The 22,260-nt window shown below is 40.1% G+C and overlaps 1 pseudogene; it reads right to left on the bottom strand.

The window, feature by feature from the left end:
- Nucleotides 1–2: 2 nt before the first annotated feature.
- Nucleotides 3–15,936, bottom strand: LOC128423685 (interleukin-6 receptor subunit beta-like; annotated as a pseudogene).
- Nucleotides 15,937–22,260: the final 6,324 nt, after the last annotated feature.

Below are 22,260 nucleotides of genomic sequence, written 5' to 3' on the forward strand. Positions count from 1 at the left end.
GGTGGTTATGGCACAAATTCATTATTATAATTTATGAACTCCAAGAACATTGCTGTAATCAATTGTTTTTATAGAAGAAACCCTTAAAACATTAAAATGTGTTTTACAGCTATTCATTCTTAAGAGACTGGCTGGCTGATCTTCATAGCCACCAATTACAGTGCAAGAGCTTATAAAGTAAAAGCCACTGAGATTTCAAAACACAATCACTACCATAGTTAAAATGTTGAGGAAGAATCAAATTAACTTTTATTTCCTGTTAAAACAATTGTAGTACTTTTGGATTGCTTCAAAAATCAGTCTCAACTTAATGATTTTATATTAAATACAAACAGAATCTGCAAGAAATGTTTCTAGATTTATTCATTGGCGAAAGAGAAAACCCTCCATGCAGAGTGCCAATATTGCAGTTCTTCAAGATGTCTTTGTGGGTCCGCCATGGCTATGCAGTTTTCTTCTGCTCTACGAATTAATAATGGCAGCAGGGAATACTTGAACCTGGCATTGGCAGTCAGAAAGAGCAGTGGACTTTCCCCCTTAAAAACACACTTACTATATAACTTCATTATCTATTATTAAATATGTTTACTTCACCCAAGTCTATCCTGATAAAAAGCAAAAAAGTGCACTTATAAGTGCACAGGTTATGAGTTCTAAAAGTGTTTAAACGGCAGTAGATTTGGCTCAATTTGCAAGACAGGAAGGGTATGAAATACTGGCATTTGACGTTAATAGTATTTTGATAGTCATGATTCATGTAAATATCTCACTCCACTGGCTTGTAGTTCTTGACTGGCAAGGAGGGCACATTTCCAAACGAAGTGTTTCTGGTCCATTAATCTGGGAATATTAGATGCCATCTAATATTTTGATTCTGCCATAGGTTTGGCCACAGATTTGGTCTCCAGATTATTTTTAAAGCACAGTTGTTCCAGTATAAAACACTGTACTTTTACAAAGCTGACAACAAAGTTGATGAAAAGAGCACATTTCATAATATAATACACTAATCTCTTCATCCTGTAAGAAGGTATTCACAGTCAGTCTCCATCTCTATGCCTTTACCTCTAACAAAACGAGGTGTGTTCCATTTTACTTTAAAAGAAGTGTGATGCCCCAGAAGAAAACTGAATGGCAACTAATTTGCCTGAGAAGTTGAGTGACATGTAGTGTGTGAAGGAATATTTCTGCAAAAACGGGTGGAAACTTCCAACTTAAATCAAAGTCCGCAAACCCATGTTGTCCACGTTTTCTTCCATAAATGAACCTGAATTGTTCAGCAGAAGCAAGATTAAAAAAACAGTTTAACTTATCAGAACCAATAATGTAACAGTATCTACTGGTGGCAGTGTCTCCTCACTGGGGCATATAACCACCCTGCTTTACAGTCTGTGGTAAGTAACACTTTGGGACCTCATCCTCTGTCACTGCATTTGTTCTCATTGTTTCAAACTCTGCAGCTAGTCCTTTGGGGCTTGGGTGGAAAGCACCTGCTAAGGCAACATCATGTTCATCTGGGCCAGAGCTACACATTTGCAAAGTCTGAGGTCCAGCAGCATCTTCCTCATTTATTGGAGAAATCTGTTTTGCCCCATCCAAATGAGGCTCATCCGTGACTGTATCATCGTTATTACAATTCTGTTTGAAATAGCGATGTCTTGGTGTTGAGTTGTCGCTTCCCAGCACTGGCGGATCTTCGGGCCTCTCCTCCGAGTCTAGTAGAGGCTGCGTTGACTCAGACCTTGAAAAGACTTGGACTGAAGGTATCTGGTCCCGGTAGCCATTGGGTACAACAGTTGAATACTGCACAGTGCTGGAAGTATTTTGAGCAGGTTCGCCTTCATCGCTGTCAGAAACGCTTTGTCGAGGAGAAGACATGCAGGATGACCCCCCTATACCACTGCTGTGCCCTTCGGAGGCATTTTTCTCCTTTCTAAGCAAGTCAAAAGGCTTAGGATCCTGTTCGGAAAATGACTTCTTGTCAATTTCAACCACACTGACATCAGTAAAGCTGCCTTCTGGATATATCTGATCTTTGGAATGATGAAAATGCTAAGGAAAAAAACAGATTTAATTAATGCTACCTTTAAATGATGCAACTTGATTAACTATGTTCAGGATCTATATTATGCTGTCATTAGCATGCACTCAAAAAGCCTTCTAGGACTTATAGCTACTTGAACAGCGAGTTAGTGCAGCTCCAATTCAGTCTTTTGGCTTTAACGCCCTCTCGCCTAAATACTGAATTATTCAAAGTTCACAACAGTGCTACTGCCGTATTTGCATTATTCCCCAAACATGGTTCAAAAGGTTCTGTATATAAAATTGGATTCTCTCCCGGATAGCAAATTAATTATTTCTACTTAAAGGATTAAAAATATTAAGTTTCTTCCATGTTTTCTATCACGTAAGGATTTTTTTTTAATTGAGAAACTTACCACTTACATTTTTGTATACAGTCAATATATTTGTCTGACATTTTGGTTTACTGATACAAAAATGCAACAATAATTCCCTCTTCCACAACTTTTCAAATGAGAAGTCCTGGAGCTTGCATCTAACTGGGTATTCCTTTTTATTTTTCATCTTTAAATCTCAATACATGAGAGTTTGTTGTAGCAATCTCCACATTCCCTAAAAGAGTAGGCAGATTTCAAGCCTGCAGGATCTTGGATTTTTCTCAGACCCCACAGATCCACCAGCTGGAGCCAAGCACAATTCAGTGGATTAGAAAGAGGGGCAGAGGTGTTCTTAGAATTGAAGACGAGAGCACCTCTGAGTGCCTCTCAGCCCAAGAATTTTTCATTACCAGAAATGAGCTCTCTGTTCCGAACCCCCCCCCCCAGTTTATTTCAGCAGTGCTATCCAAAAGGAAAAGTTGCTTTCTGATCTCCAGCCGTTTGCAGCAACATCAGTAATCTTCTAAAAACTATCCAAAGATCTACCTGAAATTCGTTATCTATCTTCTGTTCACCTCTGCCCTAAAGGCATTCATATTTATTACTTCAAGGGTGCAAGAGTGCACCTGGCGGTGAACACTCGTTCTGGTCCTAATATCTGAAATGCCCTTTTTCCTTAAGTGTCAAGTTATTATTCCCCTTCTTTCTGTACTTGTAGCAGAGGTCAAGTGCCAAGAAGCCACTCTCCACTCATATTTTCCCTCGCAATACAACACTTTTTCAGCTACTAATTTCTGGAGCAACTTGTAACATCTCTACACTTTTCTGAAGACTCCGTTTCTCAGTTTTGGTTTCTGTTAATGCAAGTCCTGTTTTAAACAGAAAGTCACAGTTACTGTTGGACTATGAAGAATTTTTGTGATACTCATATCCCAAGAATGGATGCTATTAAATTCCACAATAAAATATGTTATTTCTAGCCTGTTTTCACTTCCCTTTCCCAACCATTACTATCCTTTTGCTTAGGACAGTTGCATCCTACTGCCACATTAGTGGTTTAACTGTGGAAAGGCAGCATACAAATAAACAATGATGAAGATGACAAAGTACTTCAGTTTTTGTTTTTACCTTTGATGGCGTTTGTGGTGACCACTGGGCAATAACACTCTTAGAAGGATCAGGCACGTTAGGCCAGATGTGCTTCTTGATGCTGGCAAAGGATCAAGAGACAAGTCATTGCATTGCAATTGCAAGTGCCTACTGATAAAACTTACACCAATGTTAAGCTCCAACTTTCAGATTCTTAATGTTATGATTTTTGAGCTCTGTATATAGGTGAGCAGGGATCCTGTGGTCTTGGCCACACCTTGTGAATAGGGGAAAAGATTATGCAGACAGAAGATGTTTCAAGTATTCTAGGTCTGATGCTAGATCTGGAAAACCACTGCCAGCCTCTTTCAGCTTCACAGTGAGGGCAGCTCCGACTGAGAAAAGGAAGCCAGGAGAGACTTGTACTGGGCCAGGTTGGAATGTTTTCCTTACTTAGCATCACTATGGCTGTAAAAGGAAGGAGCAATAAGGCCCCGAAACTACAAAAGTCTGTTTTCTTTCTTTCTAAACAAATGCATGCAATCCATGACACAACTAAGAAGGTTCTGTTCCACAGCCCAGCCAGATGCACTGCTCCATGTGCCATCTCCATAGGAGGCGTGGCTGGCTAGGATATGGAATGGCCTTCGCTGCTGCAGCACCCTAGCTGTGGAACATTCGCTTAAAAGGAGATAACTGTACTCCCCCACTCCAACAATGTTTAGGCAGGTGGGTTAAAACTAAAGGATTCGGACTTGCTTTAATTCCAACCATGTTGTGAATCTGCTCATCAGCTGTTTTAATGCTATGAACTGTCTTGAGGGTACTTTCAAGAGCTGAAAGGTAATATGTAAATTATTACACACACACACACATACACACACACCTAAAATATGTGAAGTGTTACAAATTCTTTCTGTAGGATTACAAAAAGCAGGGGTGGGGAATGTCAGGCTCAGGGCCTGAATGTGAACATGGGATCCACCCCAAGCTATACCCCTTTCCCTGACCCTGTGCTCTCCACTGCTGTTGCCTGGCTGGTACATGCCCTTGAATTGTGACAGTTGCCCTTGCTTGCCTGGATGGAGAGATATGAGTGTACAGAGTTCTGCCATTTGCATGGCTGCAATGTAGCCTATTATCCAAAGAACAACATCTGTTTCTCTGGCATTTTGTCTCCACCAGTGTCAAGCAGCAGCCCCTCCCTGCCCCAAGACTGCCCATGAGGAAATGCAGCCCTGAGGTTGGGGAAAAAAAATCCAAGTCCCAGTTTAACAAATCAGAGCAAACTCAGAACTTTTGCCTAATACCTCTTTCAGTGTTAATACAGCATATTATCCATGCAATGTACTGAAATAAGGATGCTTACCTATCTCGTTTGTTGAAGCAAAATAATACACCTAAAAGAGTAAATAGCAGGATTGCTAGGCACACAGGGACAACAATTGCTTCAATTTCTCCTTCCGCTAAAAGGTAAAAGACAAAATGTTAGATGTTTTTAATACCTTCCTAAAATTGCTGTGCTTAGTACAACCATATTTTAAAATCATATGAAATCCATTAGTATAAAGTAAGTCTTTCAGAACCTGACCCTAGTCTTCTTTGCTTGAGAAAAAAAAAGTTTAAATGATTTAGATGAGGTTTAAGGCATAATAAGCAAATTCTTCTATTTTGTTACACTTTTGCCCTACTTAAAAATAAATAATAAGGCAAAGCCTAAGGTGACTAACAATAAAATCCAGAACAAAAAGTAACTGATCCACACAAAATAAGCAGTAATACAATTAAAATATCAAAAGAAAGGAAGAGCAGATTTAAAACGTAAGAAAGGACAACTAATTGAGAACATGAATTACAGCAATATGGCAGAACAAATCCACCCTGGCAGGCCAAATGCCCACTTACATAAGGGCTTTGCCTGCCAACAGAAGGCTATCAACAAGGGGGCTAGGTCTATGAGCCTCCGCTGTAAGGAGTTCCAAAGCCCGGATACAGCCACTCAAAAAACCCTCTCTTAAGTATGTGAAGATAATGTAAAAAGGTATCTCTAGGTAATATGCAGAGGTGAGAAAACATGTAATATTGACCCATCTTAATTCATGTTTTCAGTGAGTGTCCATCCAACCTGTGTGGTGTGATGCCACCTAGTGTCCAAAGACAGGGAATGCACTCAGTCAATGCACAGGTATTCTATTCCTTCCAGTTCTTTTAAGCGGATGCTTTGACTTCAAGTGCCATTTCTGTCATTGGGCACTAGATGGCATCACATGATGAATGGACAGCCACCAAAGCCACCTTTCAGATGAGACCAATGGTTGCTTTTGATGATTAAGTGAGGGTTATCAAGTGTGGAATACAGTCCCAGAGTACTACTTAAGGTTAAACGAAGTATAAAACTAGACATGTGGCACTACCAACTCATACTAGGTCCTGAGCAGTTCAACAATTAAACATATTAAACATTTTATGTAAGAACTTACCAAATTTCTTTGTAGTAAATGTAAAAGCGGGGCCCCTTTTCCCTCCGTTTTTTGTGTATGCTGCTACTTGCACCATATATAAAGTGTCACTTGATAAGGACGACAGTGGGTACTCCGTTTTAGAAGGGTCCACAAACACAACTGGAAATGAAAATCACCCATTTGATATGCATGATATAAAACAGTAGACAGCTCTTGTATTAACACTATACAAGCAAAACCAGTTTTACCCATGAGTTATAATTTTCATGATTCAAATAAAAAGAAAATGTGAAGACTGTACTTCAACTTGCATGCCTGGTATATAAAACTCTTCTATAACACCTCTATCACCAAATAAGCAGTACTTGTTTCAAGTTCAATACTCTACTAGAAAAGAAGTGAAAGTGTAAACAGAGATCTTGTTAGAAGTTTGTGACCTTCATTTCAATAAATTAAAAATTTAAAGGAAGTGTAAAATAATGTATGTTTCACTTTCTTTAAGATCAAACTTCAAAAGTGTTTTTAAACAAAAATATTTAACACACCAATAATGAAGTTTGCTCTGAGAACACTGGTTCTACAAAATGCTAAGCACTTAGTGTTATGTGAGCAGAAGCAAGTTTCAGCCTCATGTATTCTCCCCCCCCCCACTTCCTTCTCCAGACATGACTACAAGAAGACCGGAAACATCCCCTCCAGTTTTTTTTTAAACTAACCGAAATATCATTAGACCTGAACTGGTGAAACTCGTTAGTTAAACTATACAAACCAAGATCAGGAACCACAATTTGATCTTAGTTTGTTTTTAACAAATTATATGTTACACCAACCAGCATTTCCGTTGTTTAGAAACAATGATAAACCTAAGTTTCTTTAAAACATGAAGTGCTTTCAAACCCTTTGCAGTCAACACTGGAGAAGAGGAGAGCGATCACCCATGGCTTGCTTGTGTTTCTGCTTATCCATGTAGTACAAAACCATGGTTTAATGTTACTTCTGAAGCAGGCCACAAGCTCCCCCTTCTTTCTGCAGGTGTGGAGAAACCCTCCTCTCTATCAAATGAAAAGGTTTGAAGAAACTCCAAGGCATAAATCTATGAAAAAGTATTTGCTGAGATACCTTACTATCTTGGCAAATGGGCATGTTCTCCATTTATCTTTCGGGGCTGTGGTAGAGCACATGGGAGGAGGTAAGATATTTAGATTATGCTACTCATTAGTCAAAATGAGCAGCTGGTGCTGTGCACAAAAGGCTGCAGAAAAGTCAGCAAGCACTCAGATGCTTTAATGCCTAATGACTTTCCAGTGCCCCACTATTCAAGAGGTATCCTCTGCATTCTACGTCAACTGCAACCTCCAGATCACCAAAACAAGCTCACATAGAGCATATTATGCTTGTCAGGATATGAAAGCTTGAAGAGCTTTTTATATATTTCACGGAAGTTGTAAAATGCTAAAAGAGAGCTGACTCAGTAATTGGAAGGAAGTGTACTTAATTTATGACTGAAAGTTCCTATAGATCACAGTCAAAAGGAATGATTTTTTAAAAGAAAAAAACTGTTCCCAGAAATATGAGCCAGCAAAAAACATATGCATAATGAGGTATAGCAATTACTACACTTGTGCCACATCACTATACATTATGATGCTGCTGCAGACATAAATGCTAACTTAAAATGTCTGGAGTTTGGGTAGAGAAAAAGGCAAAGTAAGTCTTAAAATACCTTTAGAAAAAGTAATCTCAGTTGAATCATATTTATACATGATAAGCAAAACTCAATTACCCGTTTCATTTCCAGTAGCTGTTCTGTAAATTATATTGTAGTATTTGATAAATCCATTCTGTTCTTCTACTGAAAGAGGTTCCCATTCAATAAGGGCATCAGTTTTTCCAACTTTTGCTGTGCGAACAGTGGGACCTATAGCAGGTGCTATTAGTGGAAAATATTGAAAAATTAATTTTGAAGAGCAAATTCTAGATAATTGCTTATCTTTTAAGTTTGTTATATTAAAATGCTGTTTTTTCTGTTTTAATATGGAACAAGCCTGAAGGTATACTGGTAAATGACATACTATGTCTGATTGTATTGTAAGAAAAGAAGAACCTTTAATTTTCAAAGTCTATATTTTGTTGAGATTTCTAATAAATTATTATAATAACAAAGACAACAAGATTTGCATAATAAGAGCCCGTATATTAATAACTATGTACAGAGAAGTAAAAAGTAAAAAAAACCTCCACATTTAAAAAGTATAGGCCATTTATCACAGATTTTCATAAATATTTCCAGAGCAAAGGGGAGAGGAGCACATGAGTAAACACTAGATCACTAGTCACGTCAGAAGAAAGCTAAAGACTCTGGAGGTTTCTTTCTTTACTTATCACATTAAAAATAGAAACCATATGACCACATGAATCTGGTTTGGCCAACCCTTAAGCTAGCTGCACAATGCGAGTTAATTTCTCAGAAAACACCATCTGCCCAATGCAGTCATGCCACCTATTGATGCAGAAGTCCGAAGACGTTTTTGGCTACCATCATGCAAGAGAAATTCTGGTGCTTTAAACGTACCATCTTCTTCAAGGTATGCTTGTATTGATCTTTCTTCTCCTTGACCATTTGAATATAATGGATACACACTTATTTTATAGCTTTTCCGTGGCTTTATGCCTCCTAAGGAAATAATTTTAAAAATCAGATTTGCATATTCTCAAATATATAGATCCACCGACATTTCCATTTTGAACACTAGTTCATCAATTTCCTCCATAGCTTTAATCAAATCCCTTCATTTCCACTCCAGCAGCATTTTCAGCCGAAGAGTGGGGTACAAATACTCTAAACACGTGGAAAGTCAGCTGAACAGCCTAGAAGCTATTCTAAAATACATCTGAATGAATCTTGGATGCTATACAGGACATGCTGGCAAGTGATTGTGCAAATGTTTCATACTTATTCTCTATCTGAAATGTCTAAAAGGGAACTTTTTGGGGTTGCGATGACCAAGCTATCCATGGGTGGGGACAGAACAGAATTCTCCACAAAAATCTTTGAAGCTACCTAGTAAATGCAGTGTTAGAGAGTTTCTTAACTATACTGGAAAACTGTAATCCTGAAGAAACTAAATGTACTCTTGGCATAGCTGCGACACCCAAGGTCTGTTTTCCCATCTGTTGTTAGTGTAGCTACTCAGCTCTGTTGTCTCTCTTGCAGGCTTCAATATGTTCCCTTGACACAAAAGGGATGAGAAGCAGGATCACCTCTGGACTATGATGAAAGGGAGACTGATTTTATTCAGAGTTCAGGCATTGGCAAAGAAGGGCACACACACTGATAGACTTCACAAAAGGACAAAACTGGCATGATGTAACATTGAATTCATCTCTCTCAACCTATGAAAAGTGCCCTAAAGGAATTCCTCCCCATGTGTGACAGGAGCTTAGAGACTCACTAAAAATATCAGATATTACAGACATATTTATATTTCTTTTATATTTAAAAAGATGTCAAATTACAAGTGCCTTTTTATCTAAAAAAACCCCAAAATCACATTTCTTTAAGGTATAAAAAAAGTTTGCATACTCTACAAATATCCAAGAGTTTATAAATATTGAGAGTTACCTCTTAAAAATGTGTGATTTTTCGTTCCAGACTCCTGTTGCCATTCACTAGCACATGTCAAATTGTCACACTCTTCATACCATTCAATTATGTATCTATTAACATCAGTTTTAGGAGCTATCCACTCTACCCAGAGCTTGTCATCTTTAGGAAATGCTGTAAGATTTTTCACAGGAGCTGAAATGACCATAAACATACTGTCAAATTAGTATTTTTATTTCTAAAAGAATAACATTTCAAACATTATAAAACTAAAAGGGGTTGTCGGAGAGTTGTAATTATATTTCACTACAACAAAATGTTAATAAAGCCTGAGCAGACGCCCAAGGTCACAGATCAAACAGCATCAAAGGTAAGTTGCAATTCAATCAAGTTTTGACACCCAAAGAGAATTCAAATGTTTACATTCTGAAGCACGTTTAATAAAGTTTTCATTGCTCCTTGATAGCTACTGTGCTGCAATGGCCGAAAGCAGAAAATAAAAATGACCTGTTAGTGGTCAGGTCCACCACACTGAGAAATTGCCATATAAATATAGCAGTATATAGTAAGGGAAGAAAAGATGTTTTTAATATGTACTTATTCCTGTTTCAGTTGTTAGGTGGTGCCACGTATTTCAGAGGAAGTCTTACAGATACTAGATATGTAATCCCCACTTGTTCCTCTTACCTATAGACTTCTGTAGAATGGGGCTGTAAGCATTACAACCCATTTTAATGTATTTGTATGTTATAGTATTTTACTTATCATAGATTCATAAATTTTAAAGACATGGCAGGGGTCATCTAGTCCAACCCCCTGCAATGCATGAATCTCAGCTAAAGCATCCATGACAGATGCTTGTAGGATTATTGGTTTTATTTTGTTGCGGGTTATGACTTCATAATAAATAATCTGTATTGGTATTTTCTATTTGCTTTGCTAATAGTCTAAGTTAGAATGAAGATGCCAAGTCTCACAAGCTTGCTTCCATTTACTAATGCCTACACTGCCTTAAATAAGTCAGAAACATTTAGAAGCTATCCTGTAAAGCTCCTGGATCTTAAGTTAAAAGAAAAGAGATCTGATGAGGAAGCAGCAGCATTATCTGAAGCCACCTTATGGCTGAAGCTAAGCAGTTCTGGGTATGGCAAATACCTAGATGGTCTGGAACCATGTACGCCATTTTTGGTTCCATGACAGAAGAAAGGTGCATTATACATGCAATAAAATAAAATGAACTGGACAGATGGAATGCTAATTTGAAAACAAACAGAAACTGAAAGGCTGATATCCTTCAGTAAGTTTGAAATATTTCCTCCTCTTGTGGGGATCCAGTTTACACATCACATTAAACCACAGTTAGAAACGAACTATGATTTAGTGTGAATGTGCAACATGTGGCTAAAAAGTTCTTGCTCTACTTCTCTGGCTTTGTTGTGTCTTCCAAACTCAGGCTTGAGGTTTGTTTCTCCCCTAACAAACGACAAGCAGCAAGCACAAACCTTGGCTGCTGCTCCTAGTTTGTATAGCAAGATACAAACCAAGGACCTGGGCTCAGATGACATGAAAAGCCAAAGTTTTTTTGTTCACCATGCAGCAGGAGCAAGGAAGGAGTGCAGCACAAACTTTTCTGTAGCATTCACTTAAGTGTTGTGGTTGACCATTTAGTTTAAACTTACATGCAACTCTTCTAATGGGATGTGTGAAGTAGCCAAAAAAGTGGAATATATACTCAATGCCATGTAGGAAAACTTACCTCTTGAGTTAGTTGCTGGGATCAGCAAAACTGATGCAGGAGATTCACCCACACTGTTCGATGCTTTAATTCTCACTTCATATGTCCCATTTTCTACATTTAGAGTCAGCTGTGTGGTGTTCAGACTGTAGAATTGCTGTTGAAAATGAAGTGGTGGCTTTCCCAAGATAGATACATCGTATTTCAAAATTATTCCATTAGCTTCAGAAGGATTTAACTCCTGTCCAAAATAGAAAAAGATCTGTTTTATTTGACAGTTTATATGTGAACACCTGAGATTAGCTAATGAGAGTAAGACCTTTAGGGGTCACTTATGCCAGAACCTTCTATTCTGATGAGCTGCAGCTCACCAATGTCTAAGGCAGAGCCTTTCTTGGACTTGCTAACCAAGATCCTAACCAATATTGTACAAGGATCCTTTTTTATGCAAAGCGTGTCTACTACAGAGCTATGCATGATACCTTTTCCAAAGTCCTACTCAGCCATGATATTTACCATCTGGCCTTGGGCACAATGCTCCAACTAACATAATTTCATGCTTCTCATCCATTATGACAGGAACACACTATCTTGTAACTTGCTGAGATCAGGCTTACGTGTTAAAGCTTTGTTCAAAGAGAATAAATTACTCCACTCAAAATTATTTTGCCTCATAAGCTAAACATGGACAATTCTCAAGCAGTATTTCACAGAACCGTTATCCAGAAACTACATCCATGTGTGCCATGTTTACAGAGAAGGGCACATATATACCTGTACAACTTGCAGTTTGCAGAAGCAAGGACTAAGAAAGCATAAGATCTTCATCCCTGTTTATTTTAAAAACGGACAAGTAGCAAATGTGACATACACGAGTCTTTTACTTTATAAGCTACACGTGTGCATATCTTACACTTCAATATATCCTGAGTGCAATATGTTGTGAAAGAAGCTAGCACCTAGAAGAAAGTGTTTACAGTAGTATGTGTTATGGTATCACGAGTTTACATATAACAGGAATTATGTTTGAGTGCAGATGACAGATATTAGTGAGAACATCAGGAAATCAGACATTCAGGGTGTAGTAAATTTGGTACTATTTACCTTCCAGATCAGCACCAGAGTCCAGTTTTCTGGTGAGTGAACAGGACTAATCTTCCTCCACAGATCTGGTCCTTTAGTTGGTTCTGATAAAGACAAACATCTCTTTTAAGAATCATGTTTATTTAGCCCACTATTCATTTTTCTTTAATATATATGTAGGGTACTGAAAAAGATTCAAGCCTATATATATATTCACAAGTGCTTTGCTGCAGTAGATGGAGCATGAAGAATAGCAGCCGTCTAGTCATCCAATGGTTGGCTGTGACATACAGCCGGGCATGTGTCTGCTGATATCACCTCCATGATTTGGGACAAGCACCTAGGAAAAGTGGCTGGGAGGCTCCTACAGCTTTTCTGAAGTAAGGATCATAGTTGTGTGATCTGAAGGAAAGACAGACCCAGGAGGGCTAAAAGGCCCAAACTTTTTACTCACCACCAGTTAGGAATATAGTAAGGGAGTGGGGAAGATAAGAAAGTGGGTACAGAAAGTCATTATAATTTTTTTTTATTTCTAGAATAAGTTTTTTAGGAATACGTACAGCATGTTCATGGATTTTGATTTATCTTGTACTAACTACCAATCCAAATGAGAATAAGAGTTGGTGTTTCAAGTATCAATGAACATGTCAATAGCTCTGGAAACATGTTCCAAATCAAACTCTCAATATCAACTTAGAATAATTGTTTTATAAACCATTTTTGTTAGTTCTTAATCTCTTAAGGTTTAAACCACATTTATAGGGGTTCAAATCAAGTATGTTGTAGAATTAATGCTAAAATACAGACAGGTAACAATTTGGTCTTCTCCAAAAATAAAATCTTTTTTGTATGTTGGTAATCTGTGAAATAGAGGACATTAGAACCCAATAGTTACTCTATTTGATTGTGTCAAAGATCTGATTCTGTCAGAAGATAAGAGAGCTGGTGGTTCACAGTAAGCCCTCAACTCATGTGAGGGTTACGTTTTGGGAATCATGCCTAAAGCCGAAATTGTATATAGTCAAAACACATTGGGTGCAATGGTGAGTGGAATTGCCAAAGTCTTTCTTCCTGGTTATAATAATAATAATAATAAATTTAATTTATATCCTGCCCTCCCCAGCCGAAGCCGGGCTCAGGGCTGCTAACAACAATCAAATAATCAAACAATCAAATAATCCAACATTCTAAAAACATTTCAATTATAAAAATTAATTAAAATCAAATTGATGGCAACCGTTAAGCAAAATTCTGTGCAGGTTGCCAGAGGAGGGAGTCAGGCTGAGCCCTAACCAAAGGCCTGGTGGAACAACTCTGTCTTGCAGGCCCTGCGGAAAGATGTCAAGTCCCGCAGGGCCCTAGTCTCTTGTGACAGAGCGTTCCACCAGATTGGAGCCGCAGCCGAAAAAGCCCTGGCTCTAGTTGAGGCCAGCCTAACCTCTCTGTGGCCTGGGACCTTCAGGATGTTTTAATTTGCAGACCGTAGGTTCCTCTGTGGGGCATACCAGGAGAGGCGGTCCCGTAGGTACGAGGGTCCTAGGCCGTATAGGGCTTTAAAGGTTAAAACCAGCACCTTAAACCTGATCCTGTACTCCACCGGGAGCCAGTGCAGCTGGTATAGTACCGGATGAATGTGATCTCGCAGCGAAGACCCCATAAGGAGTCTCGCCACGGCATTCTGCACCCGCTGGAGTTTCTGGGTCAGTCTCAAGGGCAGCCCCACGTAGAGCGAGTTACAATAATCCAGTCTGGAGGTGACCGTCACATGGATCACAGTGGCTAGGTCAGGGTGAGAGAGATAAGGAGCCTACTGCTTAGCTTGGCGGAGATGAAAAAATGCTGCCTTTGTTATAGCTGTAATCTGCGCCTCCATAGAGAGGGAGGTATCGAAGATTACACCCAAACTCTTAACGGACGGTGCTGACACTAATTGCACCCCTGCAAGAGTTGGGAGTTGCCCCCTCAATCCCATATCGTCCCGTCCCAGCCAGAGGACCTCTGTCTTCGAAGGATTTAACTTCAACCGGCTCCCACGTAACCATCCAGCCACAGCTTCCAGACATCTGGTCAGTGTGTCTGGGGCCGAGTCAGGATGCCCATCCATCAACAGATAGAGTTGGGTGTCATCGGCATACTGATGGCAACCCAGCCCAAAACTCTGGACAAGCCGAGCGAGGGGGCGCATAAAGATGTTCAAAAGCATCGGGGAGAGTATCGCACCCTGAGGCACTCCACACACCAAGGAGTGGCGCGATGACAATCCCCCCCCCAAGCACCACCCTCTGTCCCCGACCAGAGAGAAATGAGCGCAGACATTGAAGGACTGTGGCCTGGATCCCCACGTCAGCAAGGCAGTGGTCCAGGAGTTCGTGATCGACCATGTCAAAGGCTGCTGACAGGTCTAGAAGAATCAGCAGCCCAGACCCGCCTCGATCCAGCTGCCTGCGGAGATCATCTGTTAGGGCGACCAGAGCCATCTCGGTCCCATGACCAGTGTGGAAGCCAGACTGGAATGGATCCAGAGCTAATGTTTCATCCAGAAACCTGCCAAGCTGTTCAGCAACCGCTCTCTCAATCACCTTACCCAGGAATGGAAGATTCAAAACCCGGCGGTAATTGGATAGATCTAAGGGATCTAATGATGTTTTCTTTAAGAGCGGGCGCACCACAGCCTCCTTCAGTTCCCCTGGGAATATCCCGGGTTCCCCTTTTTAATTATTATATTATTATTTTGTCAAGCATGCAAAGCTGAATGTACACAAGGTAAATGCTTGTAAGTTATAGGCCTACTGTACTTATTAGCAGCTGGCCATATGGTAATCAGCTATAACTGGGGGGGGGGGGGGACCAACCCTCTGAGATACAGGGATGATTTACAGTTCAAATGGTAAAATTGACAAATTTGGTCAAGGTAAGAGAAGGAAGAAAACTTGTTAATTTGTTTGCTACTCATGATTTAAATGGCAAATTGCATTATATTGTATCATAGTTATTACACATATGTATACATATTTATTGTGTAGAAACCTTTTAATCAGAAACACATTTTGACAATTCGGAACAAACTGGAGAAGTTTGGAATCTTACTTACTATCTTCAGCTGTGAACCCAACTACTTCTTTACTCCAGTCACTCCAGTGCTCTCCCCAACTAGTTACACAACGCAGCTGAAACACATATTTTGTGTTTGGTCTGAGGTCTTGAATGAAGAAGGAATCTCTGTGTGTTGCTGTGTCTTCAAGAGGAACCTGTCAAAATGAAACTGGGCTTTAAGAAGTGCTACTAGTGAATAAACAACATTCACTATACTGAATTTTCTAGCTCTCTCTCAAAATCAGCATGGCAAATTTAGATGTTTTGTTTGAATGACCCTCATTAGCAGAAAACATGAAATTGTGATAAAGAACTTAAATTCAAATTACACTATTGTTTAGTCACTATTCTCTCCACCCTCCATTTAGTGTTTTTTGCCTGCTTAAAAAACTGAGAAAGCTTATGAAGCTAAACATCTTATCAAGAGAGAGAAAGTAACTATACTTTATAATAATTCTTACGTTGCATCATTCTTTTTGCAATCCTGAAGTATGTTGATAACAAGCATCAATATATATATATGTGTGTGTGTGTGTGTGTGTGTTTCAGGTCAGGTATTGTATCCAGTTAAACTCTCACCACCTACGAAAGCTAAGCTACCAATTGTCCTATTTCCATAGGTTGATAGGAGGTTAACTGAGTTGGGTTCTATTTTGATCACATGCCATAGGCAAGAGGAAATTACAATTGTAACAGAAATGATATGGGTATTTTGAGGGGGTCAGATAAGGTTAATTTCAGAAAGCTCTATTGTACATTAAAGGCAAAGGTAAAAGTACCCCTGCCCGTACGGGCCAGTCGTGACCGACTCTGGGGTTGTGCGCCCATCTCGCTTAAGAGGCCGGGGGCCAGCGCTGTCCGGAGACACTTCTGGGTCACGTGGCCAGCGTGACGAAGCTGCTCTGGCGAGCCAGCACCAGCGCAGCACATGGAAACACCGTTTACCTTCCCGCTATAAAGCGGTACCTATTTATCTACTTGCACTTAAGAGTGCTTTCGAACTGCTAGGTGGGCAGGAGCTGGGACCGAACGACGGGAGCTCACCCCGCCGCAGGGATTCGAACCGCCGACCATACGATCGGCAAGTCCTAGACGCTGAGGTTTTACCCACAGCGCCACCCGCGTCCTGAATCCGGAGAGGCTGTGAAAGTGCTGGACCAGTGTCTTGAAGCAATGATATAGCTAAATTCCTAAAACCGCTGAAAGGGAAACTTTAAAAAAAACCAGCAAGAGCTGTAATGTAATTGTACATTACAATGCAGCAAAGGGTTCTCTCCCCTTCTCTATTGTTTTTTAAACAATAAATTAAAGGCATTATAAAGATGTAGCAGTGTTCCCAGGGGTCTTCCCTATACAAGAAAATGGCTAGAATGGTGACCTGGATTTGTTGTTGTTAAAGAAAGCTCTTATACTTTTTGAAGTCTGCCACCTAGTGATAAGTAATGCAGTCTTTGCAGAGATTTCACTCTGCCCTCAATCCTTCAAACCTATGAAATTTGGCTGGGCACTACTTTGGCCCAGTACTAGTTTCAAGCAGCTGCCTAGTTTTCAAAGGAGTTCACACTCCTTGTCTGAAACCAGGATTCTGAAATTTAGCCTCCACTGTCTTAAAAAATATCCCAAGCTTATAGTCTTAACATGTGAAAGCACACAAATTAATGTGTACTGCAATTCATGTGGAGCAGGAGGTAGAGACAGGGTTCTTAAGCAGATGGAACCTTCTCCCTTCATCATAAAAGACCCAAGTAGATTAAGTATCCCTTGGAGCTAGATCCGTACTGCTTCACATTATATTTGCTGTGGCACTTATTCCTTTTTCTACCACACCATTCTTATGAGAAGGAATTTGCAGCAAGAGCTCTTGCTGTTTTTTTTAAAGTTTCTCTTTCAGCGGTTTTAGGAATTTAGCTATATCATTGCTTCAAGGCACTGGTCCAGCACTTTCACAGCCTCTCCGGATTCAGATAGAATGGAGAGGTAGAGCTGTTTATTGCTGGCATAGCGATGGTACTGTGCCAAATCCTCAAAGGACAGTCCCCAACAGTTTCATACAGAATGTTGACTGGCATAAGACAGAATGGACCCTTGCCTGACTGCACAAATCAAAAGCCACAGGGCCGAGGAACAGCCTCCTAGAACTACTTTCTGGCTGTGACCCTGCAGGTAGGAATGGAACCACTGTACTGTAATGCAGTACCTTCAACTCCCACCTCCTTGAGTTGCACCAGAAGAACACCATAGCCAATAGTGTCAAAAGCCTCTGAGAGGTCAAGGGCAGCCAAGAGGATGGCATATTTTAATAAAGGATGTTTTAAGCTGTTTCAGTGTTAAAACTGGACCTGAAACCAGATTGGAATAGATCTATGTAGTCTGCTTCCTCCAGGCATATGTGCAGGGAATATTAAGACACTGGATGGTAGTTTTCTAAAACCTTGGAGGACCTCAGGGGGGATAACCTTCAGAGTGATGGACATAACTCTCTCCTGTAATGAGGCATTAACCACACTCTTGACCCATTCAGTAAATCCTGTCCTGATTTTATCAGCCATGATGGGTAGGGATCAGGAGAGCACATTGTCAGCCTCACTGGCACAAGTGTCCTGCCCACATATTCAGACTGCAACCTTTGAAAGTGATCCCACAAGGTGTGATTTGATTATGTTCTAGGGACCACTAATGGATTTGAACCAACTGAAGCATTAGGTTCAGCAGAAATCCAAGTGATTTTGCCTTGGAAGCAATTTGCAAATCTCACAGTACTACTACTGGAAAAAGTCAGAATTACTCCCTCTGAAAGATGCAACACCTATCCCCAATAGGGATAGACATTTGCTATCAATATAAAGCTTATATAAAAGCTTATATAAAGCTTATGTGGGATCTGAAGAAGTGTGCATGCACATGAAAGCACATAAGACAGAATGGACCCTTGCCTGACTGCACAAATCAAAAGCCACAGGGCCGAGGAACAGCCTCCTAGAACTACTTTCTGGCTGTGACCCTGCAGGTAGGAATGGAACCACTGTACTGTAATGCAGTACCTTCAACTCCCACCTCCTTGAGTTGCACCAGAAGAACACCATAGCCAATAGTGTCAAAAGCCTCTGAGAGGTCAAGGGCATGCTTACTTGCTGGACTGTGGCCCTCATAAAGGGATGGGTAAATTTTTCCAATCTTAGATTCAGTTCTCTACATTTCTTTAGAGAAAATTGCAATTAAAATAAAAATAAAAAACCTCATTAAGATTAGTCAACATTTCATTGTGAATTTCCCCTGATAAACTCATTGTTGTAAGCAGTTCTGAATAATATACACATTTTTGTAAGCAATTTCCCCAATATAATGCATTTTTGCATATTATATTCAACAATGTGTGCATTTTTATGCATTTTTGTACACATTACTTGACTAGAAAACTGCATTGCAAAATTTGGACAAGTGTGAATTTCTAAGGACAAATGTGAACTGGGTAGCTTCTCATTAAAATGTAAACAAAATTGAATTTTGCTTCCAGCCTTTCCTTGAGAGAGGTGATTCTAGGGCCAAAAAAGGTTAGTCAGGCTGGACTAGGGCACATTATAGTGAGGTTGAGAAGTCAAGTGAATGGAAAATGCCACCTGGCAGCATCTGCTCCTTAGAATGAAGGAGGACAGAACAGACTTGTTAATGAGACTTTTCCTTTTTGCTTCCATGGTATTGATTATTAGCAAGCAGGCTGCACTCATATTACTTTGAGGATCATTCAAAGAATGTGAGATTATGAGTGTAACAGATGGACAGTTGCTCATCTGCAGGCTTACTTGTAGTTCGTTTGCAAGATTCCAAAAGGGAAGGACTCATTCACTTTCAAAGTTTCTGCAAATTTTGGAGACTTAATCGTTTTTTTCTTTTGGTAAAGACCGAAGAGGAACTTAATTACTTAACTTTACATCCTCTTTCTTTCTCTTTTTCCCCTCCCAGGAGAAGACAATGTTGAGAAACTCACCCTCTGAGAAAGAGACACTCAGTGTTTTGAGGGTAGATCCTTGTGGAAAGGATCATGATGAATTACACTTGCTGACCCTTGAAACCTGGTTGAACCAGACTGATGTTACCTCAGACTTCTTGATGGCCAACCATGAGGTTTTGTGCAGTGAAGAACATGAAGCTATAGTACCTCTCGCACAGTCAACCTCTCTGGGGCATGATTTCAGGAATCCACCAATTCCAGCTCAAAAAGTGGATTCTAGAGATTATGGAGATGATGAAGTTCACGATCAGCCAGAGTTGAAGGAGAAAACTGATTTCAACCTATATTTGAAAAACTCGGTCCATACAAGAGAGTTCTTAGGCCAAAATGCAGAAGGAACAAAAGGCCAACCAGTTTTTGTAACAGGACAGTGTTATGTGGCACTGGATGCAGTTAAACTGTTCTCAAAGCCCTGTTCAGAGTAATTTAATGGAGCATGAGACTCTTAATCTCAGGGTCAGGGGTTTGAGTACCACGTTGGGCATTGCAGGGAGTTGGACTAGATAACCCTCGTCTCTTCCAATTCTACTGTTCTATGATTCACTGAAAGAAGCATGCTGCTGCTGCTGCTGCCTGAGTCAAGGAGAGTGTTGCAGACTTCGTTTAGCTGTGACCATTATTTAGGACATGAAGTTCTCCGTCCTATTTTCAACTGGCATCAGGCATTTGATGGCTTTCCATGGGCCACTGTTCATTAGCAAAAACGAAGTAGTGTAATTCATATGGAGGCACTATATTTCTCCCCCACATCCTCTGCCCAAAGAAAGAGTGATCAGAGATGGAGGGGGTGGCGATCTCTCTGCATCCCAAACCTCTGTGGCCATCAGAATGTGGGGAGAAAGTCAACTGGGAAGCTTTGACACCACAGGATCGAAAACATATTTTTAAAAATGTTCACAATCCTCAAAGTGTTCTAGAATACCGGAGCACCTTTTAAAAACCCTCTAATGATTTTAATCCTAATATTTCATACCTACCTGGTAAGCATGGGAGCATAGCTGAATAGGCAGGGGGAGGGAATCAAAGCATGTAATTGAAAAGTTAAATGGAATTTACTTCAAAGGAAACAATAATAAACATGGGGCTGTATCCCACAAAGTCATACTCAGCATAGATCTATTGAAGTCAAAAGGCTTAAGTTTCAGTGTGTCTCCTCTGGGTATGACTTTAAAATACCATGGGTTGTATACAACCAAGTAAAAAGAAAAGTAAAAGCATTAAGGACAAAGTTCCTTAGGCAAAAATCCTATTCAAGTGACTGATATGGTACTTTATTTGGATAGATACCAAAACGTACATAGTACAAATATTCCATTGTTTCAATCCACCTTACTGTGGAGTCTTATGTTACTTGGTTTGCATATAGGTAAATGAAAAAACAATGCATTCCACTCCTGTTTCACATTGGCTGTTTGAATCTCATGTTTCTTCTCATATGGGAAGACTTGTCAGGTTTGGCCAAAAATGCTTTTTAGCCAAAGAATTTGAAAACTAGCCAAGTTGTGGTTTCAGCCTTTCCTGTAGGTAGAGGAATCACGACAGCAATCCAACTTCATTCAGCTTACTTGTCCATTTGCAGCTATTTGGCATTATTGGTTGCTAAACCACCAGTTTAATATCTTTAGGGCATATTGCTGAATGTGAAAGCATATTAGGCTTTCCAGAAAGAAAAAGGACAACAGAGAGAAAGAGCTTCGAAAGATCTAGTCAAAATGAGAAGTATGATAGCTATTTCTCCATCCATTATGCAGCTCTTTTTCTATTTCTAGCCCCCCCCCCCAGCCAAACCCTTTGTGGAAATACAGGGCCCATGCATACCAATTACAGCATGTAGACCAGGATTTTGGAACTTCTAGCCTTCTGTATGTTGCTAGAATCTAACTCTCTACACCCCCCAACAATGTGGCCAGAGGTCACCAGCATCTTCAGCACCACAGGTTCTCACACTTCTGATGAAGATAATATGAGCGCCAAGCCAAGTTCTGTATCATTTTTTGTATTTTGCAGACTGCCTAGCATACTGTTGGTGGTAGGTGTTCCTAATACAGCAGCAAGGTGCAAGCAGATGTTGAGTGGGTGAAATGAGACAGTATCACAAATAAACTTCGTAGATTATAATCCCCCACAATTGCTGTTAGTTGTCCAAACAGATGCTGAAATGATGAGCAAAGGAAGGGACTTGGAATTTGTTCCATCGCATTTCCAAATCAGGTGATCACAACTACCAAAGCTGACCACACCAGCCACTTTTAGAGGTTAAGCACATGGCATGCAATCAGCTGTGGTGATGACCTGGGTTCTAGGGAAACCAAAAAGCCTTTTTATCCACCTACGCCCTAGCCAGGAGATCTACATGCCCTTTCTACATGGCAGCCCTTTGTCGGTATTCCAATATGGTAGAAGTGCTTCTTTTGGCATCTAGACAGGTTGTACCTGCCCCTACTGCTCCACGCAGGAAGGTGTGAATGGGGATTGTAAGCCTGTTAAACTGCAGTCTGAATTCCTGATCCGGGGGAGGGCTTTCATTGCATTCAGCCTAAGAGGCTTACAAGCCCCTTTTAAATTGTGTGAAAGTCAGATGTGGAACTGGCATGGACAGTCTCTGCTCACACAGTTAATGAATGCCTGACTAGTGCTTCAGTGGCTTAAGACCCCAGTCTCCATCTGTCAATGGAAACAATAGTGATGTACACTACAGATTTACTGTGAGGACAAACATCGAAATTATTAACAAACATGGTATATATTAAAATGCTGCATAAATTGTTCATATACAAAGCATTGAT

The sequence above is a fragment of the Podarcis raffonei genome, chromosome 11 (genome assembly GCF_027172205.1).
Source record: "Podarcis raffonei isolate rPodRaf1 chromosome 11, rPodRaf1.pri, whole genome shotgun sequence".
Lineage (NCBI taxonomy): Eukaryota > Metazoa > Chordata > Lepidosauria > Squamata > Lacertidae > Podarcis > Podarcis raffonei.